Raw genomic sequence first — 14,981 nt, forward strand, 5'->3', positions numbered from 1 at the left:
TGGCGTCCATGTCCCTTGCCATGCCACAGTAAGTTTTTGTTTTTAGTTTTGTCATCCTGCTCTGCAGCGCTTTTTGTTAGTTAAATAAACCCACTTGCCCTGAACCCGTTTGCCTCCCGTCTCTGCGCCTGGGTCCTACCTGCTCTCGAGCCTCCCCCCCCACACGACATCTATACATCCAATGAAATTAAACTACAAATCAACAAACACAACTGATAACAAATGTCTCTAAAAAATGATGTGTATATTTGCAGAACCTTAAAAACACCAAACAAATAACAAATGCTTCCCAATTAAAGCACAAAAAATGGAACACAAAATGTAAAACCCAAGTTAGAAATTGCAATTTGAAAAAGATACTTTTTTCAGCAGCTTTTCAAAATCAATCACCAATTCTACTCTTCTGTGGATGAAACAAAGAACTCCAGAACAATGAAGCCATTTCTCTAAGTCTCTCTCACCTTCAGTTTTAAACAAGGTCTGTGAAAATCCACCATACATTGGTCACATGAACTCAGAGACCTGCTAAAAGTGCACAATTGTAAAAACTCTTTTATATAGACAACTGTTTGTTTGCTTAGAGCTCTAAATATAAAAAAAATGCTTTTCTATCACCTAGACACAGATGGAGAACCATATCAACTGGATTAATAACAGGGTGGCATGTTTAGACAACATGAAGCTGTCCATCACATTTTTGACCTAAACATGTAAACACATCCTTGGCTCTGCGGTTAGGAAATGGTATTTGGGAATCTCTTTATACCAGGAGCCAGCCTGGCCATTGGAACATCGCCACAGTGCCCATCCAGACTGGGACAGCAACGGGGTCCACTTCAGAGCCGTGAGCTGCTGTGTTTAACTCCAGCTGTCCCAGCAAGGTAGACAACTGCAGCAACATCCACTGACCAAGCTGACAAGCCCTGGCAGAAAAGATCCCCACAAGAAAAACACTGGCTCAGGCAGGCTGGTCAAAAAAAAATAGTTTTGCCATTGTCTTGCAGCTCGCAGATCAAGTGGTTTAGTTTTCCAGTAATGTCAGTCAAGAATGCAAGTTCAGATTCACAATGTTCATATTCACCATATTCAACAGACATCTCCTCCAATAGCACCTTAAAAATCCTGTGCTGTTTAGCTTTGCAGCTGAGGTTGTTTACGATTTTCAGAATAAGAGTCATTATATGTCCAGAGCCAATCACTTCTGCACATAAGGCCTGCTGGTGAATGACGCAGCAGTAATGCAGACATTTTGGAAAGTCTGGGTCAGCTTTACAGTGAGTGATGAAACCTGTTTGTCTATTGATCATAGCAGGAGTCCCATCTGCAGTCACTGCTACCAGCTTTTCTAATTGTACCTTTTTCTGCACAAAAACTCCTTCACCGTGTTATACATTTCAACTCCTCTTGTAGATGTCTGTTAGGGCAGATGTGTCAGGAGTTCTTCTCTTGTGGAAACCAAAAGCTATGCTGTACTGTTGCCGTCCACAGGCTCATCACACTGGACGTTAACCACCTGCACTTTGCAAGATCCCGGTCCAGCTAATTGGCCAAGTTATCAGACATAGCTGACACTCATCTAGACATTGTAGTGGAAATTGAATGAGTTCTATTGTTCTCATCCTTAGGGACAGTGATAGCAATTATCATCATTGCTTGAATTTTTTTCATGCTATATGCAAAAGTCTTTGTCCCTTAAGGCAACAGATTACAGCCCCCCCCCCCCCCCCCCCCCCCCAGGCTGCTGTCGTATTAACAATAGCTTGGAGCTCCAGAATGGACAAGAAAAAACGACGAGAATGGCTCGAGCAGGGCGTTGCTCACGGGGCGGTCGCTCGTGCCACGCGGTCGCACGTGCTCGGGCCCGCTAAATGCTACTTGTAGCTTTAATTATTATTATTATTATTATTCTACCGAAAGAGTCGCCTTTTTGAGGCCTTTAACATACCCCAAAACTCACCAAATTTGGCACACACATCAGGAGTCGCGAAAAATTTCGTATTTTATAGGAGATTGGCATGGGCGCAGAAAAACGGCTCGATAGCGCCACCTACAGTGACTTTTGTCCCGACGCCCCGCATACGCTTTAACGTACAAGCTTGATTTTTACAGGGCATGTTCTTCAGATGGAGACCTACAAAAAAGTCTGAAAGGACCCACCGGTCACTCGCACAGGAAGTCTGATATATTGAGGTCAATATGTCATTTTTGCTCCATTTTGGACATTTGCAGGCCTCGCTCTAGAACGAACTCCTCCTAGAGATTTGTGAATAATGACTCCAAACTTTGGTTTTGTAAACTAAACACATGTCCGATGTTAAATTGCGAAGCTTTTAAGTTTTTACGGATGTTTGTGACCGTGGCGGCGCGTCGAAAATGGAGGTCATTTTGAAAACACGCCATGAAAAGAAAAATGGCCATTACTCAGCCATGCAAAATCCAATCTGATCCAAAATTGATATGCATGATTGTAGTCTGACTCTGAACACATCAGAAGTGGAAAAATCCAGAACAGGTGTAGCGCCACCTGCTGGTAAAAGGAAATGACATGTTTTACTTGGAGCATCACTGCTCCAAGTAGGATGAGCCGACACACCTCAAAATGATGTCCACCTGTTGAAAAGCCATTGATGTTTACTCTGATAAAAAGCCATAACTTTCAATGCGGGGGTGTGGTCGTGACAGAGCGGCGAAGTTGGGCGTCTCGCCATGCACACAAAAGTTGCTCTCACGTGCACATTCCTTGTCCAATCTCACTGAAATTCAATAGAGGTGATGAGGCTTCCATTCTGAACCAATGGATATGACAATCTTGGACGAGCTCCATAGCGCCACCTAGATATTGACAAATACATTTTATGTCACATTCTGACCTATCTTTTCTCTGTGCTTTGTCCGACATTCATAAAATTACAACAGGAGATACTCATAAGGGTCTTCTCTCATCGTCTAAAGTTTCATGGGTGTACACCTGACGGTGCCTGCGCAAGCCAGTGCCAAACAGGAAGTGGTTGATTGCGTTGCAGTCAGATAATTAAAAATTCATAAAAAATCAGCCGTTTGTATCACGAGGCTGAGATTTCAGAATGAGAGGCCTCTTACATATCTCCAACTTAGATACACAGCACTTGCATGGGTGAACAAAAAACGGCTCAATAGCGCCACCTACCATGTTTGTTTTTGAGAGCCCCGCCATGTTCTTTAACATACAAGCTTGATTTTTACAGGACATGTTCATCAGATAGAAACCTACAAAAAAGTCTCTTGGGACCAAGCTGTCAGTCGCACAGGAAGTCTGCTATATTGGTGTCAATATGTCATTTTTGCTGTATTTTGGTCATTTGCAGGCCTCGTTCTAGAACGAACTCCTCCTAGAGATTTTTGAACAATGACTCCAAACTTTGGTTTTGTAAACTAAACACATGTCCGATCTTAAATTGCGAAGCTTTTAAGTTTTTACGGTTGTTTGTGACCGTGGCGGCGCGTCAAAATTTGAGGTCGTTTCGAAATCACGCCATGAAAAGAAAAATGGCCATTACTCAGCCATAAATAATCTAATCTGATCCAAATTTGTTGTGCATGATTGTAGTCTGACTTTGAACACATCTGCAGTGGAAAAATCCGAAACAGGTGTAGCGCCACCTGTTGGCAACAGGAAATGACATGTTTTACTTGGAGCATCACTGCTCCAAGTAGGATGAGCAAACACACCTCAAAATGACGTCCACCTGTTGAAAAACCATTGAAGTTTACTCTGATGAAAAACAAATCTTTCAACGCGGGGGTGTGGTCGTGACAGAGCGGCGAAGTTGGGTATCTCACCATGCACAAATGTTGCTCTCACGTTCACATTCCTTGTCTGATCTCACTGAAATTAAATAGATTTGATGAAACTTCCATTCTGAACCCATGGATATGACAATTTTGGACGAGCTATATATGTTCATAAATGATCATGAAGCATGATCATTTAATCAAGCTTCATAGGAAATCAGCCGTTTGTCTCAGGAAGCTGAGATTTCAGAATTAGATGCGTCCTACAAAGCTCCATGTTTGAAAAGCAGCACTATACGTACGAGAAACATTTAACCACCTTAATCACCCTATTGTGCTAAAAGCAAATTTTGGGACATTTTGACTCAAGCAAATATTTTTATCATAACTTCTGTTTAGTTTATCAGCACCAAAATAAAAAATATTTACATTTATAAAATGAACTGGTCAACTCTAGGATTTTATTTATTCAATCTTACATCCTCAAGCTTTTCATCAGTCTCCCCTGCTGCAGGAGTGGAGTTAGCCCCCCCCCCAACCCCCGGCTGTGTGCTCACATGTAAATTAGCCAGGAGTGGCAGACAGAAAGTAGAACAGTTAGAAAGCCTAGTTCAACACTAAATTACAGCAATTTCCTTTGTTTTGTTTGTCTTTTATACATCCTTAGCACTAATCATTGCTTTTTTATTCATCCAAAATACAATTAACTTTATATTTTATCTTTTTTTTTTTTTACAAACAAAATATATGAATGTGCTCCAAAACAAAACCCAGCCTCAGTACACTCCTACAGATGTAACATCAGACAGTAAATGTCTCTTTTATGCTTTTTTAATCAATGCTGCAACTTCTTTTCATTTCCTTTCAATACATCCAAAGAAATTAAACTACAACGACAACAAACACAACATATAGCAAATGTCTCTAAGAAGATTGTGTATATACAATATGTACCACCTTTAAACACCAAATAAATAACAAATCTTTCTAATACAATCACAAAAAATGGAACACAAAATGTAAAACCCAAATTAGAAATTGCAATTTTAAAAAGATACATTTTTCAGCAGCTTTTCAAAATCAATCACATATTTTACTCTTCTGTGGATGAAACAAAGAAGTCCAGAGCAATGTAGCCACTTCTCCAAAGTCTCTGTCACCTTCAGTTTTAAACAAAGTCTGTGAAAATCCACCATACATTGGTCACATGTATTCAGAGACCGGCTAAAAGTCCACAATTGTAAAAGCTCTTATATAGACAACTGTTTGTTTGCTTGGAGCTCTAAATATAAAAAAATGCTTTTCTATCACCTAGAAACAGATGGAGAACCACATCAACTGGATTAGTAACAGGGAAACATGTTTAGGTTTAAACTTACATCAATAGACAACATGAAGCTGTTCATCACATTTTTGACCTAAACATGTAAACACATCCTTGGCTCTGCGGTTAGGAAATGGTAATTGGGAATCTCTTCATACCAGGAGCCAGCCTGAACATTGGAACATCACCACAGTGCCCATCCAGACTGGGACAGCAACGGGGTCCACTTCACAGCCGTGAGGCTGCTGTGTTTAACTCCAGCTGTCCCAGCAAGGTAGACAACTGCAGCAACATCCACTGACCAAGCTGGAAAGCCCTGGCAGAAAAGATCCCCACAAGAAAAACACTGGCTCAGGGAGGCTGGTCAATAAAAAAATATAGTTTTGCCAATGTCTTGCAGCTCGCAGATCAAGTGGTTTAGTTTTCCAGTAATGTCAGTCAAGAATACAAGTTCAGATTCACCATATTCATATTCACCATATTCAGCAGATATCTCCACCAATAGCACCTTAAAAATCCTGTTCTGTTTTGCTTTGCAGCTGAGGTTTTTTATGATTTTCACAATAGGAGTCATTATATGTCCAGAGCCAATCACTTCTGCACATAAGGCCTACTGGTGAAAGAAGCAGCAGTAATGCAGACATTTTGGAAAGTCTTGGTCAGCTTTACAGTGAGTGATGAAACCTGTTTGTCGGTCAATCATAGCAGGAGCCCCGTCTGCAGGTATGGCTACCAGCTTTTCTAATGGTACCTTTTTCTGCACAAAAACTCCTTCACCGTGTTATACATTTCAACTCCTCTTGTTGTTGTCTGTTAGGGCAGATGTGTCAGGAATTCTTCTCTTGTGGAAACCAAAAGCTATGCTGTACTGTTGCCGTCCACAGACTCATCACACTGGACGTTAAACCACCTGCACTTTGTAAGATCCCGGTCCAGCTAATTCACCAAGTTATCAGACATAGCTGACACTCATCTAGACATTGTAGTGAAAATTGAATGAGTTCTATTGTTCTCATCCTTAGGGACAGTGATAGCAATTATCATCATTGCTTGTTTCTTAATCTGATAAAAACCTTCTTCTACTTGATGAGAAAATGAGCAGGTCTAAACGAGGCTTAGATTTAAGAATTTTTTTTTAATGCTATATGCAAAAGTCTTTGTCCCTTAAGGCAACAGATTATAGTCCCCCCCCCCCCCCCCCCCCCACAGGCTGCTGTCATATTAACATTAGCTTGGAGCTCCAGAATGGACAAGAAAAAACGACGAGAATGGCTCGAGCAGGGCGTTGCTCACGGGGCGGTCGCTCGTGCCAGGCGGTGGCACGTGCTCGGGCCCGCTAAATGCTACTTGTAGCTTTAATTCTGCTAATTACTTGGTTAAATGATATCTTTCTAAAATTTGACCAGAAAAACTATTGGAAAATACAAAGAAGTAAATAAATGTAATAGATTGTTAATTGTTTCAAAGTTTTATAACTTTGGATTATGCGATATGATCATATTATACCAGTTTTTTTGTCAAAATTAAACATATTTATGGTTAACAGACAAACATTACAAGGTCTCCCTGTTGATGTAAAAAGATCTGATCACAGTAAGACTTTAAATTATTAAGTATACTACGTTTTAACAAACGTAATAAATAATAATTGACTTTATTTTTAAAGCACTTAAATTGTCCATTGAGACCTGAAGTGCTGTACAGTGACAGAGAGATTTTTTTTTTTAAATTTACAAAAAAGTGCTTAAAAAACTACACTGCTAAAACAAAACACATCAAAAACATTTCATAAAAGAGAATAGATTACAATGTGGTGAGATAAAAGAAAGAGAGCAAATCTCTTTACTGTGTATTAATATGTGCAATAACATCCCCTAAGTTCAACCTTTGTATTTGATTTCACCTGCCCCCTCTTCCTATCCCTCTTTATTTCTATGTATTATTTTTTTTTGTTTTCGTGCTTAATTTTACATCCACCTTTAACTTTATTATATTTTATAAATATTTATTTTTTTCTATGTTTTGCATTTGTCTTCACCAAGTACGTGAAGACAAATGTGTACGGGTATTTCCCAACCTTCCCATCACAAGCTCATGGACAAAAAGTTTTGTACATAAGTGTAATGGAAACACTGCTGCTGTGGATTTGAACCCATGACCTGCTAGTCTCAGGGTGGACAGTGTACACTAGATCCACTGACTTGGTTTAAGTCTAATGTCTACTGCAGGAAAGGATGGCAAGTTTCATGGATGCTTTCTATTTTTTTATTTTATTTTTTTATTTAACAGCAACATCTCAGATCACTGCTAATGTCTTTCCCTGTCAGAATTGTGTTAGCACAGGTCTGAACACAGACCAAACAGACACAACAATAGCTTTTAAGGAAGTCAATACACCTGCCTGTTGCTCTGCCTTTCAGTTCATTAAAAACCTGCTTTGGCTGCAGTTAAAGATGACGATTCTCTGAGATTTTAGCCCAGTTTTAAACATGGAGGAAGAGTCTAGTGTGTACTAGTTTGGGACAGTTAGAATAGCTGGTTAGCACAAGAACCAGTTGGTCTATGGAGTGGGGGTTGGAGGCATGATTTTGCTAGAGTATGAAGGGAGTAGGGCTAACTCTGTCCCAGTCCATAAAGCAAGATTGAACAGTTCTTAGCCAACTCTGGACACAGAGAGTGTGTTACCCAACAGCTGCAATGATCAGTTTCCAACAGCAATTACAAGAAGGGGATGAAACAGACAACACAGCATTTAAAAAAAGGGAAAACAAAGAGTAACAAAGATCAGTGAAAAGGAAAGTATTCAGACGACACAGTAGCAAGGAAAGAGGTGAATCTGTTCAAGAGGTTCTCAGTGCATGCCACAAAAAGGCCAGTATGCTGCTGTCAGAGATGTGAACCATGGGAATTATTTAATTTCACCGAATTGGTCTAAACAGCATTGATCACTGGCAGGAGATCAGATCTGTGTTCATCCAAACAGAACCGGGTTTCACACTAAAGAGGTGGAAGTATTACAAGACATTTTTTTGTGTTTATTTAATCTGTGTTGACGGAAGGTTGTTAATACAAATTACAGTTTTTATTTTTTACGACATTTTTCAGTTGGTGGTGTTCTTTATGACTTTTTCGAGGAAAAACTGTACTTTGGTTCAAAAAAGTTTGAAAACCTCTGACAAACCAACAAAATTTGGTTCATCGGGGTTAGCAAAATCCCAAAATGTTTGGTTTCTTTTAAAGGTTGACTTACAAATGAGATTAACTGCTTTTGAATAAAAAAGGGCTAAAATAAAGCCTAAATAACTTGAATAATAATGGAAATATATTTAATTTGTAGTTCCAGCCCCTACCAAACATTTTAGAGCAACAAGAACTTTTTGTTTGAGAGAAGTAAAGTAAAAAAAAAAAAAAAAAGAAATAACCCTGACCAGTAAGATACAATATCCAACAGGCCCCTTTTAGTCCATATCACATAACATTTTCCAACTGTCCTGTAGAGAAAACATTGTCTTTAATAAGGTTTTTTGTTCTTGTTTTTCATAGTAAATTGCATAAATATTAAGTATTTGTCATTAATATTTTTTCTACAAAACATACTGAAAAAATTTGCAGCTTCTTCTTTGCATTTCATCAAGGCTACAGTTTAACACGTCTTCAGGTGAACACATGTTCATAGACTCTTCATCACCTGAACCTGCAGGAAATACCTCTGAAATATTGAAAAAAGTCCTACTGTGTTGAAGCTTCGCCTGCTCTCCTACAGTTCTTTTTGAATTTGCCCATTATGGTTCCAAATCATTTACATGCTGAAATCTTATATGTGTGTGTACTCTTCCAGCCCTTTGCCCTTGCAATTGTTTTGGCAGTGTGTTGCGCACCAGACAAATGCATTGTCCAATCATGACAGCGGCACAGAGCCGTGCAACACAATAGGTCCTTTTACCACCTGCCCTGAATAGTTAATCTTGCTGCAGCAGGCGAGCTATTGAATTCTAGTAACTGATACCTATGCTAATGCACCGCGTGCAGCTCACATGCAAGTCTTTTTTCAGGAGTCTGGATCTACAACAACACGGAGTTGCCAGCCTAGATGTTTGTCTTTCTCTGGAAAGTTACTCAGCGGGATGACAGAGAGGTTAAAAGGTTCTGAGTGAGGAAACAACCCAAATAAGCAGAAAGGAGGAGGGTATAGCCGCATACGTGGGGTGATCTTTGCCGCGTCCCTTGATTGAGCACCGTTCCATATGCTCATGAAACCCGAGATGTCAGTTTGGTTTAATAATTAGCCTGGCCCCTATTCAATTAGCTTGACTCGTAGGGTATGTTGTCTGTCTACGGTGTCAGGTGTCGCTGACGGCCAGTGAATGCTAACAATGCTAGCATCAGTTCTTTAGTTAGCCGTCTGTTCAAGAGAAACCACCATCGACTGTAAAGGAGAACTGGACTGAGTTAGTATGACGTCACTTATAGGGTTTACTTCCGACTCCAACCAAAAGAAGTCAATACATTCCCTTATTATTTTTTATTTATTTATTTGCAATTAGGACACTGTCATGTTGAAGCCAGGTGACATCATCTCAGTCAACATTTCTATGGCAGCCACACTCACCAATTTAGAGTGAGCTTTTTGGAAGGCCACTGAAAGACAAAATCTGCCAATTTTCTAAAATAATTAGAATGCAGATCCACATAAATCAGAATTATTTCTCTATTGAAGTCTATGGGATTTTGGCTTTTTTGAGCCAGCCGGTACTTCCTGTTTGGAACACCAAGGAGGAGGAGGAGTCACTATGTCCAGTACTCTTATACAGTACATGGAAACCATTTAACTGCAGATGAACTCGTGAATGCATCTATAAACCATGAAAGTATTCATCCAAAACTGGAATTAACATCCACAACTTTTTGCCCTTCATGCTGTCAGCTTGTTTTACTGACAAAGTTTCTCACAGTTTTGTTATGAAAAGTGCCCCACAGCTAACCTCACACCTGGCAATGAAGATTTCACACTTCAGTCTGAGGGAAAAGCTCTCCAGTTCTGTCAACTTTCAAAAGTAAAATAATTTCCTGTTTGATGTTATTATATTGACCTCAGATTTTTTTTCTTTTTTTCTGCTCAGTTAAGATCCTCTCTCTCATTTTGGTTCCCATACAAATTACCAGCCCTGTTGTTTCTTTCTGGTTAGTTTCCACAGTAATTAAACATTCTGGCATTTTTCTGTCCTCAATCCTTGTTTTCTATTCTTAATGTATTGTTGCCAACATTGTTTTTCCAGCTCCATTTTTTCTAGAACTCAATTTTTTGTTTGTTTCTATGAATTGGCACATTTTGTTTCCTTCACTGCAACACATACGTACATCCTGGAATGAATCAAACTTTGTATTGGCAGCACATCATGCTCACACCTTGGTATGAGTGTTACTGTGGCTAGCTTGCTCTGTAATTTTTTTTCTTTTTTTCTGGAAATAAACATTGAATTATTAAATAGAGCAAGATCTAAGATGGCCTGCATGGGTTGTGTCACAGACTGGCCATGAATGATGTATCGAAGCGTCCAGCTTTGCTGCTGCAGATTTATTGACATGTTTTTTAATGCAACTGAGCCCCCATCAGGAGACCCCTCCATCCCTCACTGTGCTTCCTGTCTATCACAAACCTCAGCCCGGAGGAACGATTTAATTCGACATCAGTCACAGCAGACAAGACTGCACTACAGTAGGGGAGTGTCCAGACCTATTAGTCTGCTGGGTACACAAAGCACCACCAGGATTTATTTTAAGGAGGGGGAGGACACCGCAGAAAAATATGATTTACAATCATGGAATTGGCTTAAAGTTCCAATCCAGTTTGAAGGGTTTCGCAAACACCCTTTTGGTGTTCTCCTGCAGAAACCTCACTACCCGGCCCCTTACCTTTAAATTGAATGGACACTCGCTTCAGTCCCCTGATACAAAGCCGCAGATGTCACCATTAAAATATAACCCCTGGCCAAAAATGTGGAATCAGCACTCTTGGAGGATGTGCATTCAGCCGTTTTATTTTGAAGGGAATGACTCATAACTACACTGTGGGCACAATAATTTTTTATATAAAGAAAAAAACAAAAATTAACAACTTCTTATTGTTAAGAAGATTCAGGGAATTGAGTAAAATTCCATTTCCTGCTTCTCTTTTTGTTTTTTTTTCTTCCACGAACACACATCCCTAAAAGCAATCTATTTCATCAATCAGATATGAGTTTTCTCAAATATGAGCTGACAGCTCATTCTTACAGGATGGAGTCTTGTCACGGACCATTTTCTTCAATTTTTCACCATTAATTTTCAATCAGACAGAGATCCGAGCTGTTTGCTGGCTAAGTCAATGAGATGATGTGTCCTTCTTTAAAAAAAAAAAAAAAAGGACTGCGGTGAAGGCAGGAATGCAGTCAGATTGATTCTGTCCATTAACGGAATCCATCCTCGCAGCATTGTCTTGATGGAAAGGAAATAAATGCATTCATAAAGTCAGATTTTTTTTATTAGTAGTAGTTTAGGTTTTTCCCTCTGCCTCTCGCACGGTGGCAGTCTGGCTTCTGCTCAAGGACGCACGACGTTTGCCTCTAAAATAAAAGCCATACTTTGGACAGGAGTAGTGAATTATAATTGCAAGGACACCATCTAAAGTCAATAATTAGTGTCCTTACGAAGTTTCTTCCATACTTGCCCCGCGGGTTGCTTTGTTGGCAGCTTACGGCTCTTTTGGTGAAGCGAAACTTTGGCTCTAAACGCATCAACTGCAGGTCTAGAATTTAGCTTTTCTCTATTACTGCAGGTTAGACTGCAGGTGAGAGCCCTCCAACTTATCAACCACATGCGCCTAATTTCGAATGGATTCTGCAGATCAGCTCAAATATCTCGCAACGATAATGTGATCAATTAATTCCTACCTTCGCGCCTGTAAGCGACGATTCCAAACACCTAAAGTCCGACTATGTGGTTTACATTAATCCAGAAAAGGAGTCCATCAGGAGGAGTTGGAAACCGCGCATGGATGCAGAATGTTGGAGGAAAAGGCAGCGGTCCGGCTTCCTCCGGATCAGTGAACGCGCATCTCTCGGCTCACTCAGCGCAACTGCTGACGGGACCGTGGATTCTCTTACCGACCCGCCTTCTACTGAGCTCAGCGCGGTGTGGGGTGGAGGGGCTGAGCTACGGCACGACATTGGTACAGACAACAAGGGAGAGAAGCAGTCAGGGACGATTACAAATCAAGGATTCCTCGTGTTTGGAGCTATGAAGGCCAATCACCGAATGTGCGCAGGAATTTACGAAGAAGTGAGGCAGGAAGGATCGCTCATGGGCCAGCACCATGGACAGCGCCTGGTGCTGAACCTGTGTAGAATCAAACTAAAGGGACATTTTCCTTGAAATTAACCACTTTATCTAAACCAACCTGATAAAACTAATAATAATGATTATAATAATAAACTAAAACACACTTTCTGTTTAAGCCAAATCTACTTATCGTAATCTTGCAGGAAAAAAACAGATGTGCTGCAAGATACGAAAAGATGCTGATACAGAGATGGTTGTAGACCTTCATCCTCGTCATCTTTATGGCTTCTGACAAGAATCCTGAAATTCAACCTAATGGCTATAGACTGGGGGAGGTTTGTAAAATGACAACCAATTCCAAAAGTGCCTGGTGGTAAAATCCCACTCCGATCATCACTTGATCTATTTTCAAAGCGTTCCCAATGGTCTTTTAGTTTCTGCAGAGTGGCAGTAGTTCATGTTAATAATAGTAATGATAAAATGTATTTATAAAGTTATTAGAAATTCACTTTTGAGTTGTTAGTGGGACTGTTGGTGCAGATATAAGCCTGCACACATTTCCCATCAACAGGTACATGCATACATATGGCCCTATGGGTGCTTGGGCACCTGCTCTTTTTGTCTCATATATAAAAGTGCCCTACTGCCCTCTGTTTTATTTATTTATTTTTTATTAACAATAATGAACAATTGTCTGATAGATATACAAGATAAAAATTGTGGCTACCTATTAACTGTGCAACAAAAATGGCGAGCAACATTAGAGCCATCCACCCACACAGTTTTGAGATTCCATCTCAGAGGAGTTTAACTTAAATGGATCTAGTCATTTACAAGTGGATTCATCAGAATGGAGTGGAGCAGGAAGCTTGTGGCCCACCGTTGTAGCTTAATAACTACAATCTTTCTCAGACTTTATTTTTTTCATCTGCTCCACCTGATTCAACACAATTTCAATAAAGAGATACTCAGAAATGCAAATTAATCTTCGCTCTGTGCTCTGACGATGAAAACTTTGAAAATGTATTTAAAAAAAAGTCTATTCTTTTGGTTTCAAATGACAATTTGTTTATAAGCAATGCATCGTCGTCTTTGTTCACTGTTTATTTTATTTTATGTTTTGGAGACTTCTTGTGATTTCCATTGTACTGAATTTTGGAATTGTGGACTCGAACACACCGAAAAATAGGCAAAAGAGTGCCCTATAGTGAGTGAATTAAGCACTAAGCACTAATCTTAATGTTTCATTTTGTTTCCCAACTAAATTTAGATTCAGATTACTTGCTATTTTGTGTTTTTATGAATTATTTAGCTTTTTATTCCTGCTTTGCCACTACAGTGGTTTTTGTACAAAATCTAATGATAATATGGTTGTTAAAGCACCAAAAGGCTCCAGTTCACTATATACACCATAGACTGCTCCTGTGTGTACATTTTTCTTCTTATGACGGGATGTTTGTGAAATGATGTTGGAAAAGAGAGGAAACACATTCCCATGGGATTAAGCCAAAGGAGCTAATGATCCAGAACCCATATATTTCTGGGTTAAGCTCCATTTTCATGCTTTTTTCTCTTAATTCTTTGCATAAATCCTCAAATAGAGAAGCATCTGTTTTACATTGAGTGTCCTATCATCTGTAAGGATTGCCTCCTGCTGTTTCTTATAACTTGTTTTCCTTGTTTCACATAATTAAAACAGAGAAAACTGTTTTAAAAGATAAATGAAAACGTAAAACATGAGATGTCGTATAGTAGACCCTACATGCTGTAAAAACAGTAGAAATGACAGGATTAGAAACATCAAAGTAAAATCTGCATATCTAAGACAAAGTATTGCCTGAAACCTTCTTGACCTGCTCACTGGCTTATGCTGATCCGTGAAGTCAGTATATATCTCAAAGAGATAAAAACACACCTTTGGAATGAAACTAAATCTGGAGATGTGTGAAGGTCTCTGTCTTTGGCACCTGCTCAAATCCTCGCTGTTGCACAGAGGAATTGCCCGGGGCTGCAGAATGACTTTTTGACTGAGGTGAAACTAGTGGGAGACGAGCAGAACAGCTTCGGTGACCTTCTTTTGTTCTGAGGACAATGAAAGAACTTGAATGGAAGAGTTTCTTTGCCACTGTGGGGCAGAAGGATGAACAAATCTAGATGTATTTTGCAGCATCTCCCATATGAACATTTCTTGGGGTGCGCCTAATTTGATAGATTAGGTTCATTTCATGTCATGAACACAGACAGGTAACTGTGAGGCGCTGATCACAACAAATACAGCCAGGACACAGAAAAATTCTCAGATGGGGGAAATAAATCACAGCCGTGTGGTTAACAGCGTGATAGCAGGCACTGAAATCTAGCAGGAGTCAGATGAAGCAATCCCATGTTTCTGGTACAAAATTGAGGCCATTTGTTACTTTGAATAGATCTACAGGCCTGAAAGCACATCTGGGCCGCTCCGGTCGCCCTGATGTTGCTGCAGTGCCGGCCTGGATAGACACAAAGGAGCGACAAGATGATTCCACAGAAGATCAAAATCTCCTTCTGTTTTATGCATTAAAAATATTTA

At 39.8% G+C, this 14,981-nt stretch overlaps 1 protein-coding gene across 38 annotated transcripts in view; it reads right to left on the minus strand.

Moving 5' to 3' along the window:
• nrxn3b (neurexin 3b) overlaps positions 1-12,475 on the minus strand; it is a 330,206-nt gene extending 317,731 nt beyond the window's left edge. For all 38 annotated transcript variants that reach the window (XR_013654201.1, XR_013654205.1, XR_013654204.1 and 35 more), the window contains exon 1: positions 12,025-12,475. The gene's annotated coding sequence lies outside the window, so the exon portion shown is untranslated. The remainder of the gene's footprint in view (positions 1-12,024) is intronic.
• Positions 12,476-14,981: the final 2,506 nt, after the last annotated feature.

Source organism: Oryzias latipes, chromosome 24, assembly GCF_053564925.1.
Source record: "Oryzias latipes strain Hd-rR chromosome 24, Olatipes_Hd-rR_3.1".
Taxonomy (NCBI): Eukaryota; Metazoa; Chordata; class Actinopteri; order Beloniformes; family Adrianichthyidae; genus Oryzias; species Oryzias latipes.